Genomic DNA, 22069 nt, shown 5'->3' with positions numbered 1-22069 from the left:
CAGGACTAAAGCATATGCACACATTTTAGCGCTAAGCCGAGCAAACGCCACAGCGACCGCCCAGCAGCCAACCAACCGAAACACCCACCTGACCGCCCGTTCGCCCGCTCGCCCGCCAGCCCACCCCTGTGCGCTCAAACAGAAAACCCAAAAACCATACATACACACACAGGCGTACATATATACATAAGTGTATGTGTATGTATACACATAAACGCACGCGGCCGAGCAGAACCTGTGGAACGCCTTCACTGCCGTAAGTCGCGTGCAAACAAAGGGACTGCTAGACCCTAAAGCATACAGAATCATCAGAGGGGGTGGCGCTGGCGGTGGTGGTGGTGGTGTTGGTGGTGGTGCTGTTGTTGGTCTTGGTGGCGAGAAGGGCGAAGCAACAGCTGAATTGTGCGGCGGTGAAGGTAACTAGGTAACACGAGGCGTGGACAACAGCCAGCGGCGCCAACGTCGATGCTGACTGATGAAGTGGCACTTGTTACGGTGGACGAAGACAGCAACAACAACAACAACAGCAACAGCAACAATACCTAGTACAACAACAGCAACAGCAACGACGACAACAAGAACGACAACAACGACGATGATGGCTCTGATCGTGATAAGCACGAATCGTAATTAAGTTGACGCGGCAAACGAGCATGGAGTAAGGAGATAGCAGCATGGATGGAGCAAGGTGACAGACATTTTGGTTTGGTCTGCGGTGAAATATGCATAACGTAGCAGCCCTTACAGCAGCTTTGGACCAATACAAACACATACATGCACATACGCACACACCCAAACATGTATGTATATATACACACTTAGGTACATGTCTATAGCAAAAACACTTCGTTGGTTAGCTGCAAATACGGGTCATAATTATATATGGATTTGGGCCCAAGTGGACGTGAAAGACGAACATGAGCCTGACAACGTTGACATTTAGCAGATTTGTGCGTATTTAGCTTAACAAATCCTATGCGGGCAGTAATGTGAAGACTAGGCTTTCGGATGGGCGCATAATAAACTAGGCACGTAGGGTTACAAAAACATTAACGTCAAAAACCCGGTTCACCGTTTTATGTCACGTCTTTATAGTCAACAGAGAACAGTTGAGAAAAGTTGATTTCAGTAAAATGTCTATTATCTCTAGTACCGGTCTCAATATTTTAAATTTCCTACGGAAATACCATAATAATAATACATACATACATATGTATCATATCATTGAAATAAAAAAATATATCGATTTGGATTCTGATGAATTTCTGGCATTAATATTTAATAAATCAACAGATTGTGCAGACGATATAGATTACTATATTATATTAAATTACAACAAAGATATAGAATAATATAATCAATCAACTTAAAAAATAAGAAAACCTCAAAAATTTCTACACAATATGTCTATTAATGTCTCCGACACGTAGGTGGAATTTTATTTGCCATTTGGCCAGCAAACTGAAAAAAAAATAGTTAGTAGAGGAGAAAACTTAATTCTACTTAAAAGCTATCTGGACGAAGTAATGAGCAGAAAGAAAAAAAGGACAATCTCCAACCGGGTGGGGGAAAATTTGATTGCCAGTCCAGCAAGCTATGCCCTGGACAGAGAAAGAGTTCTATGGAAAGTAAATGTGAAAGATCATTATAATTAGAACAAATGACCTTAAAACTTAAAATTGTGCGTAGAGTAATCAGCTTTGCATCTAGACAAGAAAAATGGAAAATAATTCTTTGTTGGTATACAGGGAACTGAAAAATTAAGTCAACCTAGGAGGGCCCAGCAGTCTGCCTCACCGATAGTGAGCTTGTGGAGAAAAATTACTCCAAGAACAGTAAGGTAGGAACTGTTAATGAATGAATTAAAGATGAATGTGCCGGTACACTATCGTAATGAAAAATCGCTTTCTTCGTGATCAAATGCCGCCATGTTTATTCCGAATTCTTGTCAAATCTGTCTAACCATTCGCCTTATTATGTCCCTGTGGCTTATTTCTTTTTCTGCAATAGGTTCATGGGGATAGTTTATTTGGAATTCCAAAAAATCTTAGCCTTTTGGAATAATTGTTCTTTCTTTGAAACAGATTCTCCCAGACAACAAGAGTCAATTTTCTCTTAATTCACCTAGGGGCTTGGATTCGAGCTGCGAAAAGAATCGATTCAGAATAGTTTTAATCAATGTTTAATAGTTTTGCTAAAAATCGACTTTTTTCGTATTGTTAATACTTATTTGAAATCATCATTTTTGTGAAATTACTTATGTTTTTACAAAGATTATAAACATGTAAAGACTTTTAAGGGAATCCTTTCTAAATAATAATAGTGGATGTAGGGGATTTAAGCTGAGTTAGTAAAATTTCTTACTATTAAGAATATGTCAAAACTCCTCGATAACTCAAACTAAATGATCATGTCCTTTACGTAACTTATCCACACAATAAATTATCGTAATTATCTTCACACAATTCGTAACTAGTGTCATTTGTAGGCTTGCACCCATCCCTAATTTCCTCTTTTCCTCGGATGATCGTTTAAGACGCATCACCTACATATGTACATCCCTAATTCTGAGCACCCCTCCCTTCGTTTCCGCTCAATGATTATTTAATGCGTCAAACTGTTTAAATTCCTATTGGCTTTTTTGGCTCAGATTTCGTTTCGTGTTGTGACTTTTGTTTCAGCCGCAGCTGTTGTTGTTCCTTCTGCAGATGTTGTTGTTGGGCAAAAAGTGCTCTTAGTTTTCAACTTTTTGACGGCGATTGTACAAATGTATGTGAGTGCGTGTGTGGCCAACAGCCACCCACACATCACGCAAATGGTCAGCCTGTGGAACCATTTATTTTCCACTTTGGCCAAAAGACAACAACTCCAGCAACTACAAGGGGGGCAACAACAAGAACATGGAGCAACAAGGCAAAACTGAAATAAAAACTAAGTAAAAAGAAAAGTTTTTAGTTAGCTTTTGATGAGGGTCAACTCGGCTCTGGGCGTACTTTTCAAGTGCCCACGTTAACCCAGCCAAAGACACTCACACAGACACACATGCATGCACGTGTATGGACAGCTAAATCATACATACACCCAGCCTCTTAGATATGTATAGTTGAACATACATACTTGTATGTATGTATTTACTCGTATGTGAGCAAAGGACAGATAGCACAATAGTTTGGTCATTGTTTTTGACATGACTTTCTATCAAAAACAAATTTGCTCTTCTTTGTGCCATTATTTCGTACTTTTTCGTTACAAATCGAGTCAAACATGTGGCAAACACCAGGGGAGGGGCTGCAGTGAGATTGTTATAGAAGGGTAGAGGACATAGCAATCGTAATTGACAACTTTATATGCCCATGTTGTCGTCATGCCTTCAACATTAACAATTCCATGAAAGTTTTCAAAATTACAAAACGAGTTTGAAATGCAATGACAGGTGTATGAGTTACGTGACAGAAACAAAATTTCAATTACAACATACGAAAAGCAAATAAAACGTCCTGCATGCAAACACAGGACACACTAAGCCTACACATGCTACACACGATAAAAGGAAACCAACCAAAATAATAAGTCAAAGTTTCCACACAATAAACTAAAAGTTTAAGTATTACAGCAAATTACAACTTTTGAATACAACTCATATAATTAGTTTTGTAATTCCCTTTCGACTTCAGAGGTGTGTACAATTCTTGTTTTCCACTTGATTAATTTTACTGTTCTTACGATTATAATAACTTGAATTAATATAAATATTTGCAAAAGATAACAATACAATCAACATAAAAACAAATGATGCACTCAAAAAAAATTTCACAGTAAAAATTAATATTTTCATATTCAATTCAATGTTGTAATATTTCGTATTTAAATCAAATATATAGTAAGCAACATAAGTTGAACTTATGACATATTCAAATGCTTATTTAATATATAATATAATAAGTTTATAATAATATAATAATTTATAATAATATCCAAAACAAAGTGTACATCTTTATCATTAAAGTGTGTCATGCTCAATTTAATGTTGAACCATATTCAATTTTAATGAGTCCACTTCAAATAACAAATATTTAAGTTTATTATATTTCATAATAAGTTTGAATATTTTTCGCAACTTTGTAATTTGAAGTTTATTGTCGTCGATTTAAATATACTAGAAATATATTACATTTCAATATTTTTAAAGGTTAAAAATGCTTTTCGAACAACTATTCGAATGCTATTCGAACAACTAACAGGAAATAACATCATAATTATAACAAGAGAGAACCCTACAGTAGAGCAAGCCCGACAGTGAAATACCCTGTACCCAGGTAAACTTCCGGCACTGAGGTATAAGCATAAGGAAGAAGAAGAGCGAACTTGATGCTGCAGCTTGTGGGCGTAGTACCGAAGTAAAATTGTTTCGCTAATAACTTTTCATAGAACTAACCGATTTAGCTTTTAAAATGAGGACGGTATTGATGAAATTCTGTAGCGGGGGAAGGGGGGAAAATGCCAAAATTCCTCCTTTCTCGGACATAGGAGAATCTGGATACCAACTTTGGTTATTCTAGCTTTTATAGTTTCTGAGATCCTTGCGTTTATCCAGACGGACGGACAGACGGACGGACGGACATGTCTAGATCGATTTCTCTCATCATGCTGATTCAGAATATATATACTTTATGGGGTCGGAGTGCTTCCTTCTGCATGTTACATACTTTGCACAAACCTAATATACCCTTTTTACCCTACGGGTGCAGGGTATAAAAACAGAAGCCTTTGGCGTGGATCAACCTGCAACAAAAGTTGTTTTGTACATGAACAATGTTGTTGTTGTTGATACTGATAGATTTTCTTACGCTTGTAATGAGTGTTTCACATGTCAGATTTATTGAGGTTGATGCCAATAATCCATCGTTTTGTCCAGAGCACGAATCTGCGCACATATTACTGCACGACATCCGAAAGGGTGATCGAATCAATCATGGCCTTACCTTTTTTTAATATAAAGCTTATTTCGTTTAAAAGTTATGAGTAATTATATGTGTTATAGGTTAAGGCCTTAGCTGCTATAGCTTAAACTATAATCTGCTTACAATTTGCAATTGCAAGTGGAATTAAAAATAATAACAATAACTAAGCCCTTTGACGGAATCACAGCTGGCCGGCTTTAATTATGACTGTATTTACATGTGTATATAGTACTTGCTTGCGACTAATTTTACATATGAACGTAGGTCTACATACTTATATATATTCGTACTATATAAAAGTCTGTCTACCTATTCATCTGCGTGCTCATATCTTTAGATGTATATCAACATTATTCATACACAAGCATTTTCAAAAAATTTGGCATCTTTATTCGATTAAAAGAAAAAACAAGGCAATATTCTTAAATTATCTTGGGATATTTTAGTTAAACCTTTATTCAGATAAATTTTGGCACATTTGAAAATGTACTTTCAAGCCAAACACAGAAATTGTACCCGATCTGATTGAACTAAATGTGACCCTATAATGAAGGCAATTGGTTGTTGCAAAATCCATAAGCATATTTTTTATAAAATTGTATTGCAATCTTTGTTAATGTTGACTTATAAATAAGAGTGGGATAGCAACAGGCCCAAAACATTAAGATTTCAAATAATGCTACCAAATTAAAGTCGGTAGCCAATTAGCGGCAAACCTGCCAAGTAACTTACTTTTCTTCTTCTATTACAATTTGCTTAGAAGGATGCAATTTTGAACATGAAAGTACAAGAGTACTTTCCAGCTAAGCGATTGTAGCTAGGCGAGACGAGGCGAGGCGAGGCAGAGAGCATTGCTTCGAGTTTGTTTTGCATGATGCATGGCCGTTGTCACATTGCGGCTAACCGCAATCAGACATGCAACGTAATTATGGCAGCAGACGCGTTGTTGGTGGTCGCCGCCGCCGCCGCCGACGCTGCCACTGCAAAGAGCCGCAGCAAAAAACAAATGATAAAAAGTTTAAAGGCCATAAAATCAATGCAATGCACACACATGTGTGGGAAGTATATACATACATATATATACTATATATGTAAGTGCGTATGTTGCAGCCACAAGCGGCTGTCAACTGCACCAATTGGAGCATTTTGAGAAATGTCAACTACAGACAGATTCACACTCTCACACACTCACACACTTGCAGCTTGGCAGGCAGTTGAACCACAACTCGTCCAAACACAGACACGCTCGCACACACACACACACACACACACACACTCACTTACACACACACTCATTCATCGCCGCTTTTTTGCAGGCATCGTCGCGGCTCAGCGGCAGCCGCCAAATGCTCGAACGCGCCTCTGCTGTTGGCATTTCTAATGTGAGCCTGAAATCAGACCCTGTTGCAGTCCAACGCCTTGCTAACTGTTGTTGCTGTTGTTGTTGTTATTCTTGTTGGCCTGGCTCGTGCTTAACTTGCCAACAATTAGTCACAAATTTAATTTCTTTTGGCAGCGCACCACTGCAGGAGCCGCATATGGACTGCTACGAGCAGTACGCGGCCTGTGGCATCGGGAATGTTGGTGGGGTAGGCAGGCATCGCATGCAACATGCAAACTTTCTTTTGGCCACAGCTGCTTACATGGCTTCTAATTGGTTTTGAAGCAAGTGAAAGTAAGGAACGACTGCCCACTTGGCGTAACCGCTATATTTGTTCTAAATACTTAAGATGTATAGTTTTTACGCATGTGAGCGAATTTAAATCGTATATTAGAAAATGGTTTCTTATATAGAAAAATCCTGAAACCTAATTTTATGCCTTTTTTGAAAGTATTCAAGAGAAGTTTATTACGCATCACTTAAAGAAAATCTTCATTTCGGGGAAAAACGTATGAAACCCAAATAAGATAGTCTGCCTCAAGCAAGCGCCCAGCATATACAAATTAGGTGTTCAAGCGTTTTAATCATCCCCCAAGCTTATCCTCATCATATCCAAAATTCTTTGAATGTATAGTATGTACATGTTCTAAAAAGACGCCCAGTAGCATGCTGCAGTCTATGATTAAAGTCGCTCTCCCCAGTCGGTTGACCGCGTGCAGGTCGATACAAATTATTTGAGTTCTCTGTAAAGTTCATTGCAGTTCTCATAAAGACTTATCCATTAAAATTATATTTTAATTTACAGCATACTACTTGCTTGATATATGTAATGTTCAATCCAATTATTATACACACATTTACAATTTATTCCTAGCATTAAATTATAACATATTTTTTTTGCTAAAAGTCTTCTATACTCACTATACCTAATCTTTATATATGGGAAATGCAACGCATCTCCGATTCTACCCTTACCACTCGTAATTATGTGTTTAATACATACTTTATGTTCTATATTCTTGTATACTTATTATATTAATAATTTATATTTAACATACAAATCTAAATTTAATATCAATGCTTTTTTGCCAGCTTTAATACATTTCTTGTTTTTATCTATATCGTTTTCTCATCACTTAATTTATAATTCAGATAAGATATACACCATTTGTGTTGTTTTTTTTTTAGAAGAGATTTGCTTTCGTTTCGACAGACCGCATAAATTATTGTGCCTATCAAAATGCGTACAAAATTAACGCAAATGTTTCGAATTACGCGCAGCATGGCCAAAATAAAAAGCAAAATAAAATAAAATAAAACACAGCAACTTGCCCCACAAAATGATCAAAAAGAGGGACAAATGACAGTCAAAGCTGTATTAGATGTATTTTTGATTGCAGCTGGTCCAAAACACAGCAATCAAGCAAATTGTAACAGCGGGCAGGCGAGGCACAGGAGCGACGATGAGACTAAGAAAACTATGCTACACACACAAAATACCCCAAAACAACAAACACACACACACACACACACATCCAAATACACACCCACTCACACAAACGAATCAAAAACGAAAAACAGCAGTCAGCCATAACCTGTAGCTTCGGGCGAACTTATGGCAATAGCGCAGCAAACCAAGGGGCACCCACAATAGTATATACTTGTATAGTATACTCGTACCAAACAGTCGACAGATAGCATGCCAATGTCTGTCCCTGTAGCTGTCGCTTAGTTGAACCCAAAAGCGAAAGTTCGCACTGAAATTGAAACCCGAAAAAAAAAATGAAACAAATCTGTGGATGCGTCAATGCGTGGCAGGCGACACACAAAATCTGTAGCATAATCTGAGGCGCAAAATGAAGACGACAATAAATTCGATTCGATTTCGTTTTGATTTAGTTTGGGGAATATCATCATCTTTGGATTACCAAGGCCCTGAACGCAAACGAGCCAACGTTAAGTCTTCTGTTGCTCCGTTGCTCCCGCCGCTCTGTTACTGATGATGATGATGCCGATGACGACGACGACGATTGTCGCCTTATGGCCGTGGCCCCAGCGCGTGTAAACAGCAATACACACACCCTCTCACACAGACTCACACATAAACATACAATCATAGAGTCGAGCGCATTGCATGACACGCCGCAGCATAGCAGAGCAGAGCAGAGCAGAGCAGGCTAGGGCAGGGCACATGGGCATGCCAAAATGAAAGCAAAGCAAATACAAATAGATAACAGACAACAAATAAAAACCAGAACCGAAATGAAAATAAGACAAAGCACAACCACGCACAGTTCGCGTTTCCTCCCACCCTCGGTTCACTATCATCCGCCAAACTCCTCCATCGACTGCCACAAGAACAGCCCACAGACGGGCGCATTGGTAAACACATTCACCAAATCCTTCGCAGCTTATGTTGGCTTTGAAATTTTGATTGAAAAAATCACAGAGCATTTTAGTGCGCCAAGCAAACAAACTTAGGAGACATTCATTCATCACATATATGTATTTATATATGTATGTGTGTATGTACGAGTATAATATGTATGTATCGACATCAGCAACAACAGCCCAAAGGGCGCAAAACCGCTGCGCATCGCCCCTCAATACTGATTAAGGGGGCGCTAGCTAGCTAGCCGCTCCACTTTCCTATTTAATAATTCATTTTATTTGCTGATGTTTTGATTTAGTTGAACGACTTGGCCCATCACCAGCACCATCAACGTCAATGGCTCGACGCGCCCGCACCAGTATTTCGCAGTAGTTCCCACACATCCAGCCCCATGCCCATTTCATTGTCCACGCCCCTTTCGTTTAACGCTTCGTTGCTCGTTACTTGCTGGACGGACGTTGTTATGATTGTTGATTGTTAGCGAGCAACTTGAAATAATTGAGAATGTTAAGGCGATAATCTGCAAAATAAGCCGATGGCGTAATGTATCTGTTGGTGATATTGGGAATTGCCTATGGAACATTGCCAGAGGTTAGCCATAAACGGCAGGTCAAAAATAAACGATAAGCCGAAGCCTATGGCCTACAATAAAGACCATTTGATTGAATTTGTGTTTTTGCACTACTTGGATTATACTATTCTCTTACTCATAATGAAGAGAAATGATTTTAAAAATGATTTTCACATCAATTTAAATATAACTAATGCGTTTTAAAATTTCAAATACTATAAAAAAATTCATTCAATACTATAACTATTTGCTCCAAATGACAGATTCAATACAATAGAAATATATTTAATTAAATTAGCTTGCTTCCGTTTGATTTGAAATCATCGTAAATTAAGCTTTTGCCTACGATGAGAAACTTTATCGTTGAGCTTTTTCGTTAGCAAAGCACAGAACCAAACAAAAAGCTTTTCTCACTGAATATTACACTGAATTGACTTCAATGGACTTACAGCGAAAAAAAAAGTTCAGTGATCTTTATAATTGTACAAAATATTTGTTATTTCATATATTAACTACATTATTCAAATATTATTAATTATTTCAAATAAAAAAAACAACATTATCCTTCAAATGCGGAGTTATAATACTTAAACTTTTTTTTTTCATTACAACGAAAATAATTTATATGTAAATTTAATACAAATTAACACTTGTTTTTTATTTACTTCACAAACATTTTTTAAATGCTAATGAATTTTATTTTATTTATGCAAATCAAGTTTGTTTTCATTATACAAACAAATAATAAATTATTTATAATATCATGTACCTGACAAATTCCGGAAAGAAGTTCACGAACTCAAAAATATGCTTTTTATTTATTAACAATCACACGCCCTAAGAACCAAGTTAATAGTTTATTTATTATATTAAGAAATCGAAGCTCAATATCTAAATCAAACTAGTTGTCATGGGTTGGCATAAACATTTCAACATGTGATTACTAATAAAGAAACAATGCTTAATAATACAGAAGACTTAAGAAATTATTTATAAGCTAACAAATTATATAGCCATCTTGGTTTCAACAACTTTTTGAAAATGTCTTTTAACTCTAATTTTTAAAAACCTAAAAATAGTTTCTTCTTTGGTTTTATACAAAGCAGCATTTTATTTTTCTACAGTATTCAATATCAGACTTTGAGACCACCATAAATTTGACTATAATTTATTTTTGTGGCATGAGAAATAGAAGAGATGAATGGATTTTCAATCAGCCTGTTAGCCATATGGAACTGAAATATTTGTCTTACAAATTATTTCTTCTCTTAATGAAAAGATTTTTATTTGTCCATAAAAAACTTTTATTCTCTTTTTGGCTTGTGCTGATGTTTATTTGCAAAATTGTTTATAGTTATAGTAAAATTATTTATGTATCATGTCTACTTAATTTATTTTTTGTGTGTATGTTGTTGTTGTTATTATAAACTGTACCATTATGCTAATATACAGTTCAAAACCACAAACTCCGATAGTCGCGCATACGATTCGTCAATAGAATTGTGCCGGCCGGTGTATTTTGCTTAAAAACGCAATTAATAGGTATTAAACAAGTTAATTATAAAAAGTGTGACAACTTGTATTAAAATACAACAAATATTTCTACTTTTTTTTACAAATTATTACTCTTACTAACCAAACGGGTGTACAAAGGTTTTAGCACTTGTTGACCTTCTATTTGTTGTATTTCATATATACACTCTCTCTAATCTTTAATTCATTTTTACAATGATGGCAACCAATTCACAGTCCCGTAAAGAGACATTCTTATTGCAATAATAAAAGAAATTTATTTAATACCGTTTTTATGGCTTGGCAAAAGTTAAAGTCTAACAACTTGTGGTAGGACCACTCAGGTATGTACTATATTGTTTATATATTCATAAAAGCAGCTTGATCACAAATCTACAAAGCTGTTATAAAACAAAGTCTGCTACTTTGTACACACTAAATGCCTCAAGTATTAGAGAAGATATTGTATGAAGTGGAAATTATTATAAGATGTTTACTCAGCATAACTGTTTAACGGGCCTAAACCACAATCAGCAGGCGCTAATAATACAAATACATGTTAGAAATTCTTCTTTGTTTATCAACATTTGCATTAGCTAACATGGCAAAAAATGGGAAAAAAAAATAAAATGTTTTAACCCTGCGACAGTCATTGAACAATCCCGTTTTTCATGACCCTACTTACCATTAGAAACGAAACCCGTCCGGCTTGTCATTCACATACCAGATCCACATGTCATACATAAATTAACTAGATTATACTGTAATTAAGACATTGTTCGTTTAGGTCAATTTTAATAAAGCCAACATCAAAAATGCAATGGAGAGAGGGAGACATTAAAAAGCTGTACAAAAATAATTAACGATCAGAAATTGCGTATTAGTCGACTAACAGCTACATTCCATGTTTCAATAAACAGTTTTAATGCAGTTCAGTTGTTAACTGAAAGCTAATAATTACCTACTATTAATAGTTTATACTAATCTTTAAATTGATGCGTTAATCCCTTCCTGCTATGAGCAGTGTTTTCCAATAAACAGCAGCATTCTCCTGGAATTTTTTAATAGGTAGCTATGCGTTACGTTATTTGTATTTGTAAAGTTTCTAGTTTTCAATTGAAACGCTGCTTTTTTATACACTCTGGAGTATTTTTGCTTATTTCCATCCGTTTTCTAAAACAAGTGCTCTTGTCTACAATGTAGAAAAATATACTTTAATGATTCCAAGCATTTATGTTCCTGAATGTATTAATGACAATATCTTTAAAAAAAAAATTACTTTCCTTTTGGTACGCCAGCATCCACATATTGAATCAAGAATACGTGTCCAATAATAGAAGTCTTATGAAATTAGCTTGTAATTATATAATATCTATAATTGCCTTCGGTCTCATTGTAAATTCTAAGTGAATAGTTTAAAAGTGTTGCTGGTTGATAACTCAATGGCTGTATTTATACCAATTAAGAAAATGATAGAAGAGCTATAAACACGGGAAAATTTATTCAAAAACCAGTTTGTTCATATATAAGCCTGCCAATTATTTTTTCTCAACACTTGTTCCTAAGTAAATGAAATGAAGAAATTGCCGGACAATATTAAAACTATTGACCTAGTTTAGGAGAAACGTAAATTTAGTTTTTACTGATTTAAGTCCTGATATGGAAATAGTCGTAATTTAAATTATATTCATCGAAAGTGCGCATTTTGCTTCCGGGGACTTCGTTTATTTTTTATTTGAACATTTTAGTTCGCGATCTACTAATCTTACTAATTAGTTATGAGATTCTGCCCCATATACACGTAGGCTGCAGTCAATCAAGTAAATCTTTGTTGTTTGATTTGAGTCGAGAGTCTATATTTATAATATAATATTAATCTAAAGAATGATCACTACGTGTTGTCCAAACAGGTCTATTCGTATATTAAAATATCTATCTTATACGCCTATTTCATACAGCCTATTTGAAAGTAATTATACCATGTACCTAAAGCATAAAGGGGGATACATGTGTTCAGTGCGAATGTGAGTAACACCCAGAAACAGGCGTGGCAGACCTCCAAAAGTATATATACAAGTATTCTTCAAGTTGGTTCATTTTTTCCGATGAAATTTGTTTCTTAATCTGTTCAGTGCATACATGAATCGGCCTGTGTAGTAGCAGTAATTGAATAATTACTATGTAGTGCATAAGATAGTTGAATAGCCTCTGGATTCCATCTTTTCTATTTTAAAATTATAGTAGTAGGCGTGCCTACGATTTAAAAATGTTTAGTGGGTAATAACTCGAAGAATATGCCGCAGCTTTCTCTCATTCAGGTCGACTGGCTGCGAGTATACGAGGCATTTTTTAATCACAACCTTTCAACATTTCATATATGTAATTAAATAACACTAAGTGGATATTACTGTGTATTCGTTTATTAGTTTTTCTAAATGTGCGGACTTTACTTTCCCATGTCAACATTTTTGCTCGCATCAGTCATGGGGAATAATTCAAGTGCATCGGTAGAGAAGCAGTTCGTCAACGCTCACATAGTTCTATAACATCTATACACAAATTCCAACTAAGAAAGGATACTAACCTTTGCTAAAAAAGTGTATTACTACATCAATCCAAGTTTTAAAAAACCGTGTATGTTTTTACTCTGCCTCGCATTTGTTATATCAACTTTAAAAACATGAAGAGGAAATTGTTTGCTGGGCATTAAACACAGCCGCAATTATTTTCCGTTAATCAACAATCTAATTTTGAACGTAAATGCATCTCCGTTGTAAACAACTAACGCATCAGTTTTCGTGATTAAATTAAAACAAAGAAAAGCATTTTATTTAGTGTTTCAAATAATAAATCCTATAGAAATCAATTTTAAATTATACATTCTTCATTTATTTTTACAATAGCATAGCCTAAGTAGGGAAAATCTAATCAAACCATTATAATTACTAATGTCTTAAAAACGCCTCCCACTCGAAAGGGAAATTATACTTAAACCTATGCACCTGCAAGTATTTCAACAAATATATCCAAATAAGGCCACCCTGCTTTCAATTGAATTAACAATTACGCTGTGATTTAAAATTAGTTGTTTTTTTTTTCAATTCGAATATGGTTTAGGTAGATGTGGAACAAGTGCAAAATTCTATTTGTGACTTCTAAAAACTCATATGATGAGGAGATGATAGGAGATTTTTTCCATTGTTTATTTAATACAATGTTGACCCATAATTAGTCAGTAACAATGCATTTTCCCACGAAAATTGCTTTGTTATCAAAAATGGTTGGATTTTATATTTGTTTTTGATACAAAAGGAGAGAATGCTGATTGGCAGTATTTCTCATTACTGGTCAAATTTCAATTTCAATAAATCATAAGTTATACCGAAGACAGAACGACAACTTTTAAATTATCTTCATTTCTCTAAATTATTAGGCCTAAGACTTACGGATCTGTTACATGTATTTGCATTAAACTATTATACCCTTTTTACTATTATAAAACCTTTTATTGTGTCAGCTTTAGTGCTGACATTGGTGAAAAGCCACTTGGGTTTTCCTATATCTATTCGATGTTTACCGATTTTAAATGGTCCTCAGTTCTTCCAACATATTAGAACCAGGTAGTAATAACTACAATTGGCAAAGGGCATAACTAGCACGATTAGCACGACTTTAGCCATTTCAATATGACCTTTTATCTTTTCTCGAAAACTCAGATACGCGAACAAACCAAAGTTCATACCTTTATAATTGTTCATAGTTCAAACGATGTACTACTTGTATATACATGTACATATACAAAGATTTAATACCATTGCTCTCGAACATGGGACTGTAACTTGGCAATTGTGACAACCTATCAACCAGCTAGGTTCAAACTGCATTTCTAGAAATAACCGCAGGCATTTAATTGCAGTTATTGACGCAATTCCTGCCAATAACTAACACTGCAAATGAAAATTAAAATTCTTATTATAAAAAATAAATGGGTGTCATTAAAAACTTAACGTATTGTTAAATAAAAAATAAAAAAAACAATCATAAATGTAAACAACAGTGCATTTTGAAAAACTTGATCTGCAGCTGGGCATTTAATTTTTTTAATACCGCCACAGAATATTTTTAATTATCAATTTAAGGTTAATAGTGTGGCAACATAAAACGTCAGTAATGACAAACATTTTATAGGCAATAAACAAAGGAACGAACATTTTGGTGAACCCACTGGACATCCAATTCAAGGACCTTTGCTTCCACGTTCCTACCACGATAGGCAAAAGCAGAAGTACGTTTTATAACGTAAATGCTTTCATTCATAGCATCATCTAATATTTTCATTTGCATAGACGTGACTGAAATTATAATAAAAATAAGTTAAATTATTTGTCAGAACATTTTCTAATCATCTAGCATGACAATACTTTTTTTCTGCTTACATTACAATTACACACACGTACATAAGTTGTCTGTCGTGCTGTCAACTCATGTAGGAGCGCAGCAAACAGGTAATCATGTCACCACTAATTGCCCATTAGAAGCCGATAAGACAGATACAAGTATATATAAATACATCTTTGGCTTTATGTTGAAAGTAAAAGTAAAATGAAATTAAAATGCCACATGCATAGAAACTCATGTACAGGTGTTAAATTATAAGCATTTTGGGAAATTTTCATTATCTTTATATACATATTGCGCTGATAACACCTGACAATATAATAATTAGTTTTGATTCAACTCGAAACTAAATCTCTTTCTCGTGTGAACAAAACAAATGCATTTCAAGCTAAAAATACTATAAAACAAAGCACGACTTGTTTGGCAACCGCGCCTTCAACAAATCATCGCAAATCCATTTTTAAGAGCATATGCAAATCTGTTTGAATATAATTTTAAATTTGAAAAAGATAAAAGCGTTTTCAAATGTTTTCTTCTCCAGAAGAGGGGTGTTCAAGCTATCCCAATCAGTATAAATGCTTTTCATTTTTTTTATTTTGAAAATTTGTTAAAAGTATACCTACTTAACATAAAGTTAATATTTTTTGGCTTATGGTTTTCTGTAAATTAATTTAATAATTAAATTAGATTTTAATGTAACTGTGCTTAAACACAATTTATTATTATCGTAATACTCATTTGTAGTTAGGCAAACAGGCACTGAAATAACTGAAAAATTTTTGTTTTTTTAAATGGTTCTTAAAAACAGCTTGATTTCAACGCCGCACTTTATTCACTTATGTATGTATGTACAAGTATGTACAACAATTTAAAGAATTGACGTCATATTTTTTAACGATTGATTTACGGTAATTGTCATCTAAAGCTTTGAACTATTCTTAATTCTTACGCTGAAATGCAAGAAATATTTTACAACAACGTTTTCAAATAAACAAATCTATGAGCAATTGGGTTATAAGGTGCGCGAAATAAGTAAATAGGACAAACGCATTTATTGTTGTTGCATCTGCACAATGTGTACATTTTTGCACTTCATCTTCCCACCAAAATTTGTTTACCTTTCGCTCTCAAGGTGTATGTACAAACTTGTATATGATAAGAACCGTTAGGTTGTCCCGTTATGCTTATTAATAGCCAGACGACCTCACTTTTGCGTGCGAATTAAGTAAATAAGACAGCTTAGTCTTTTTTGTTATGCAGTTATCGGTATACATATGTACATGCATACATACGTACATATATATGTATGTACATATGTATATACGCTTCCAGATTTTTGAATTCAATTTATCTTTAAACGATAAGAGAAATCTAAAGAAGTGAGTTTTCATTGAAACCACTGTTTTTCAGAGCATTAATACGATTTACGAAAAGAAATGGACAAAATTAGTTATAGAATTAGTCATGGTTACCACTTATCATGCCGATTCGTAGATGATTTTGGTTAATAGAAGTCCGGATAATCGAGACACAACTGTAATTTAAATCGGCAGCAATTCCAAATTATTTTCATTTACTCGCCTCTGAGATTTATTAAAGAGCAGATATTTATATTAATATTTGCACTTAAAATTAATTCATGCATCCATTCTAGATGTCGATAGAAATTGCTTAAATCATGAGCTCTTTAAAGATTAATATAATTTATTTGAGTGCATTTACACATTCTCCCAATCGTTGGGTGACTTTTCTTTATTACGTCCCATGATTTCTCAGTAGAACAAGATAGAACGCTACAGTCGAGCAAGCCCGACAGTAAAATACCCTGTACTCTCCACAAAAAAGGAAATATAAAAAAGTATATATATTTAAAAAGAGTTAACTAATTAATTAAATTAGGTATAAAATATTCAACACATGCATATAATAAATTTACATCACAATCGTGTCTCTGCGTGTTTATGCATGCAACACAAAGTTGAACCAAAGCATCACAAAAAATGGGCTTAGGAGAATATGGATACCAAGTTTGGTTATTCTAGCTCTTATACTTTCTGAGATCCTTGCGTACAGACAGACAGACGGACAGACAGACAGACGGACATGGCTATATCGACTCATCCTGATCAAGAATATATACACTTTGTGGGGTGCCACGCCTCCTTCTGTGTATTCCATGTACACTCGTATAAAAATACAGTATGTACAATGTATGGCAGATTAATTATGAAACCGAAATTTCACTCGCACAAGCACATATCGATAGAAATTTTTAAAATCATGAACTCTTTAAACATTAATATAATCTATTTTAGTGCATTTACACATTCTCCCAATCGTTGGGTGACTTTTCTTTATTACGTCCCATGTTTTCTCAGTAGAAAACTACAGTATGTAAAACGTATGGCAGATTAATTACGAAACCGAAATTTCTCTCGCACAAGCACATACTCGTTTATGTAAACACCTGTATGTATGTATAAACGTGGCATAAACATAGCATAACGTCTACTTACCGGTTCGCGTATGCTACATAAAATACAATGCTTAGATAACCGCCGATTTCATAGTGCAGTTCAATGAAATTATCGCATCCGAATGATTTCAGCTGAGAGTTCAGTCAACTGTGAAGTGGCGTAGCGGCGCAGCGACTAAAAGCGTGACGACAGTGCTTCCCAATTCCCCCCGCCAACAATGGTGTGGGGCCTACGAAGGCACGAGCACGTCACAGAAACGGTTAGAGGTGATCATGGCCAGTGTGGTCGCGACTGGCAACTGCCGCTGCCTACGCTATTAGAGGTTTATGCTCCGTTATTGTTGTTGTGTCTCATACATAAATTCGTATAAACATACCTATTCACATATATGTACATATGAAGTTGTTGTTGCTTTGTCGCTTGCCGTGCAAAGAAGGCCAGCTAGTGGGGCGGCTTGAAGGCGGCTTTCGTAGTATTTGTATTTGAGTGTTCATTTTCAATGTCAATGTCAAATGCGATCGCATGCTGAGGCAAGCGCGTCGCAAAATTGTTGGAATTTGTTGTTACTATTGTTGTTAGTGTTTCTATACACATACACACACACACATGTGTATATAATTTTTGATTATACGTAGACCGGTATGGTAACCTGTATTGTTTCATTAGGCAAACAAATTTAACAACAGGTTCTAAATGTACAAGTATTACCTAAGATTGAAACGCATGGCGATAACAAATTGTGCAATATACATACATACTATATGTACTTAGCTATAATTGTTTCATAGTATGAGAGTATGAGTTCAATGAATAATAATAATAATAAAAGTATTTTGTACCACAGCAGCTGGGGCTTTGACCTGCCGTTTTTTAAATGGAGTGTTTTTAAACATTTTTCGGCAATACGTGCTTAAAAAAGTACGAAATAATGAGTAATTTTAAATTGTGTGGAAATATGTATGAAGCTTGCTAATACATTATACGCAGATGCTTAATCGTATTGGTAATTTGAGGAGTTTATCAGATTTTTTATGGACTTCAAGTAAAATATAATTATAGTCCATTAGGCCTTCCTCCTTATTTCTAAAAGTTTGTCCACTCAAATGATAGTCAACATATTTGGAAACAAATTCAAGAAAAAACACTTAAACTTCAGTTCACATTTCTGTCAATATTCGTAATCGATTTAGGTTGCAAATAATCATTAATGCATTATATTTAATTACTATTAGAAATATAGGCCATCTAGGGATGACAACAGCAATGAAAACAGAGTTTCGCCAATCACTGGCTATAAAAATTCTGCAATTAAGTACATTATTAAAATAACTATTGTAATTAGAATTGAAACATTTATGCATACTTATGAATAGTACTTATAAAGCAGCTACAATATGCTGCTATCTCTGCTATCTCCATTATTAATCGGTATATTCATCAAAATATATTAAATGATGCCAATCTGATAACATTATCGGTTCACATTTCGAGCCTTCACGTTACCTAACAATTAGCACTGACAGCTCTGATATAAGCCCTTAGCACTCAATGAAACGTGCGAGCTGATAATGTTTGTTAATAAAATATCAGTACGAGAATCTGTGCATATGCATTCTTGAAATTAATTTTATTGATAATTTATTGCATAGCTTGCATTATACAATGTTTCAGAATTACTTCCATTTAAAGCAATCAAGCAAATGCCAGACGATCAGGCGGTCAAACGTTATCCCAAACAACGGAAAAAATGCAAACATACATTTTTAATGAAAATCATTTCTCAATTGCATGAAGAAATTTCAATAGCAAGTCATTGGTCTTAGGCCCTATACCCTTAATATTTATAATTCCCAGATTTTTATAAAATATGAAGGCTTTATATATACAACTCCAAATTTGTAAAGTTTATTCAACAGCAAAATATAATATTAAAACATTAAAAGTGTTAAATCTCTTTCATCATTCTCAAAACTCTTAGTTTTACATTTGGAGCTTGATGTTAATATACGAGTACGCATATCTTTCTTTTTATACTCTGATCAGCATGACGAGACCAGTCGATCTAGCCCTGTCTGTCTGTCTGTCCGTCTGACCGTCCGTGTGAACACCTGGATCTCAGAGACTATAAGAGATAGAGACACCAAATTTTGCACAAAGATGCCTTATGTGTGTATTCTATACGAGTTTGTTTTATTTTTTTGATTTTCGCCCCACTTCCTCCCTATGGTGGGTTTCCCGATTTTCCATTCGTATAATCGCCTATATCTCGGAGACTATAGGAGACCTAGGAACACAAAATTTTAGTTCCAGATGCCTTATGTGAATTCGCAGAAAATGTATATTTTGGAATTTCCCTCCCTCACCCCTCTCCTCCGCAAATTGCGATTTTCTCTAACTCCCGTAATTTTTGGAAATACCCCCAGTTAGTTATTATGTGTCCATATGCCAAGTTTCACTATGATAGACCGATTTAACAAGAAGTTATAGCCATAAATATATTTGCTGCTGCAGCGCTGCTCAAGCGCTGCCCGCGACTGTTGATGCTGGTGCTTTGGTTGACTGCACACATGTTTACACAGACACGAAGAGATGCGCATAGGCATACATATACTCACACAGACGCAATTGCTATGTAAATGTGCAATTATACACCATTTACGTGAGTTCGAATAACGAAAATCGATCAAATTTTTTTTTTTAATTTTCTTAATTTTTTTTTGGTTTCTATAATTATTGTAAACATATGTACAGAGTATTTGAAAGTCGGGACACCCGCCTTTAGCTTTTCTACTTGTTCTCTTTTTCTCTTTCTCTTTCTACTTCGTACTTTTTATAGCCTGTACCCAAAGGGTGAAAGGCTATACTAGTTTTGTGCGCATGTATGTAACACACAGAAGGAGGCGTGGCAGACCCCACAAAGTATATATATTCTTGATCAGGATGAGAAGACGAGTCGATATAGCCATGTCCGTCCGTCCGTCTGTATGAACGCAAGGATCTCAGAAAGTATAAGAGCTAGAATAACCAAACTTGGTATCCAGGTTCCCCTAAGTCAGAGAAAAGACGAGTTTGTTTTTTTTTTTTTTTTTTGATGCACCCCTCCACTCCCCCGCAATTCGTGTTTTTATACCCTGTACCCAAAGGGTACAAGGGTATATTAGTTTTGTGCGAGTGCACATGGAAGACACAGAAGGAGGCTTGGTAGACCCCACAAAGTATATATATTCTTGATCAGCATGACAAGCCGAGTCGATATAGCCATGTCCGTCTGTCCGTCTGTTTGTCTGTATGAACGCAAGGATCTCCGAAAGTATAAGAGCGAGAATAACCAAACTTGGTATACAGATTCTCCTGATACCGAGAAAGGACGAGTTTGTTCATTTTTTCTGATCCACCCCCCACTTCCCCCCCCTATTAACGATTTTCTATAACTCCCGTAATTCTTGGAATTTTGAACTAAAATTTGGTAGTCACATTAGGTTAGTTATATATCCGTATACCAAGTTTCATTATGATAGAATGATCGGAAAGAAAGTTATAGCCATATAACCAGGCCCAATGCACACATACATATGTACAATTACACAAACACGCATAAGGCACGATTCTGATGTAAATGTAAATGTATCTATGCATGCATGGAATATTTTATATTTAATTTAGTTAATTCATTAAATTAATTTAGTTAATTAATTAAATTAAATTAAATTATTAATTTAATTAAATTAATTTAATTACTTTTTTGTGGGGTGGTACAGGGTATTTAAGAGTTGAGCCTGCTCGACTTTAGCATTCCTTTCTTGTTTCTTATAACTTCCGTAATTCTCGGAATTTTGAAATCCAGTTAGTACTAATGCGCCCGTGTGCCAAATTTCATCATGATAGGTCAATTCTGAAGAAAGTTATAGCCATAAGTAAAATCGCTGCTCATGCGCTGCCTGCAGCTCTGTCGGCAGCGCTGCCCGCAGCTGTTGTTGTTGTTGCTGCTTTGGTTCAACTTTGTTCTGCATACATACACGCATATAAACACGCATAGGTACGTAATGTAAATGTATGCTGTTAAAACTGAACATAAACATGTATTCTAATTTAATTTAATTAATTAATTCATTCATCCTTTTTTTTTACTAATTTCATTTTTTTAATTTTTTTTTAATTTTTCTTTTTTGTGGGGAGTACTAATTAGTTGTTAAATAGAATTAACTTTCCACCTTTATCTACTTTTTGTATAGTTTTTTAGGTCTTTAATGTATCTGACCACATATGGCTGTTAATCGGGGCATATCTGGCCAACTGGCAAATAAAATTCCCCCAACGTGTCGTAGGCATTAATAGACGTCATTGTTCAGCTTTGTGTTAGGCTTTCTTATCTTTTAA

The sequence above is a fragment of the Scaptodrosophila lebanonensis genome, unplaced genomic scaffold (genome assembly GCF_003285725.1).
Source record: "Scaptodrosophila lebanonensis strain 11010-0011.00,11010-0021.00 unplaced genomic scaffold, SlebRS2 tig00001410-arrow-pilon, whole genome shotgun sequence".
Classification (NCBI taxonomy): Eukaryota; Metazoa; Arthropoda; class Insecta; order Diptera; family Drosophilidae; genus Scaptodrosophila; species Scaptodrosophila lebanonensis.
Note: the sequence above shows the minus strand (reverse complement) of the source record.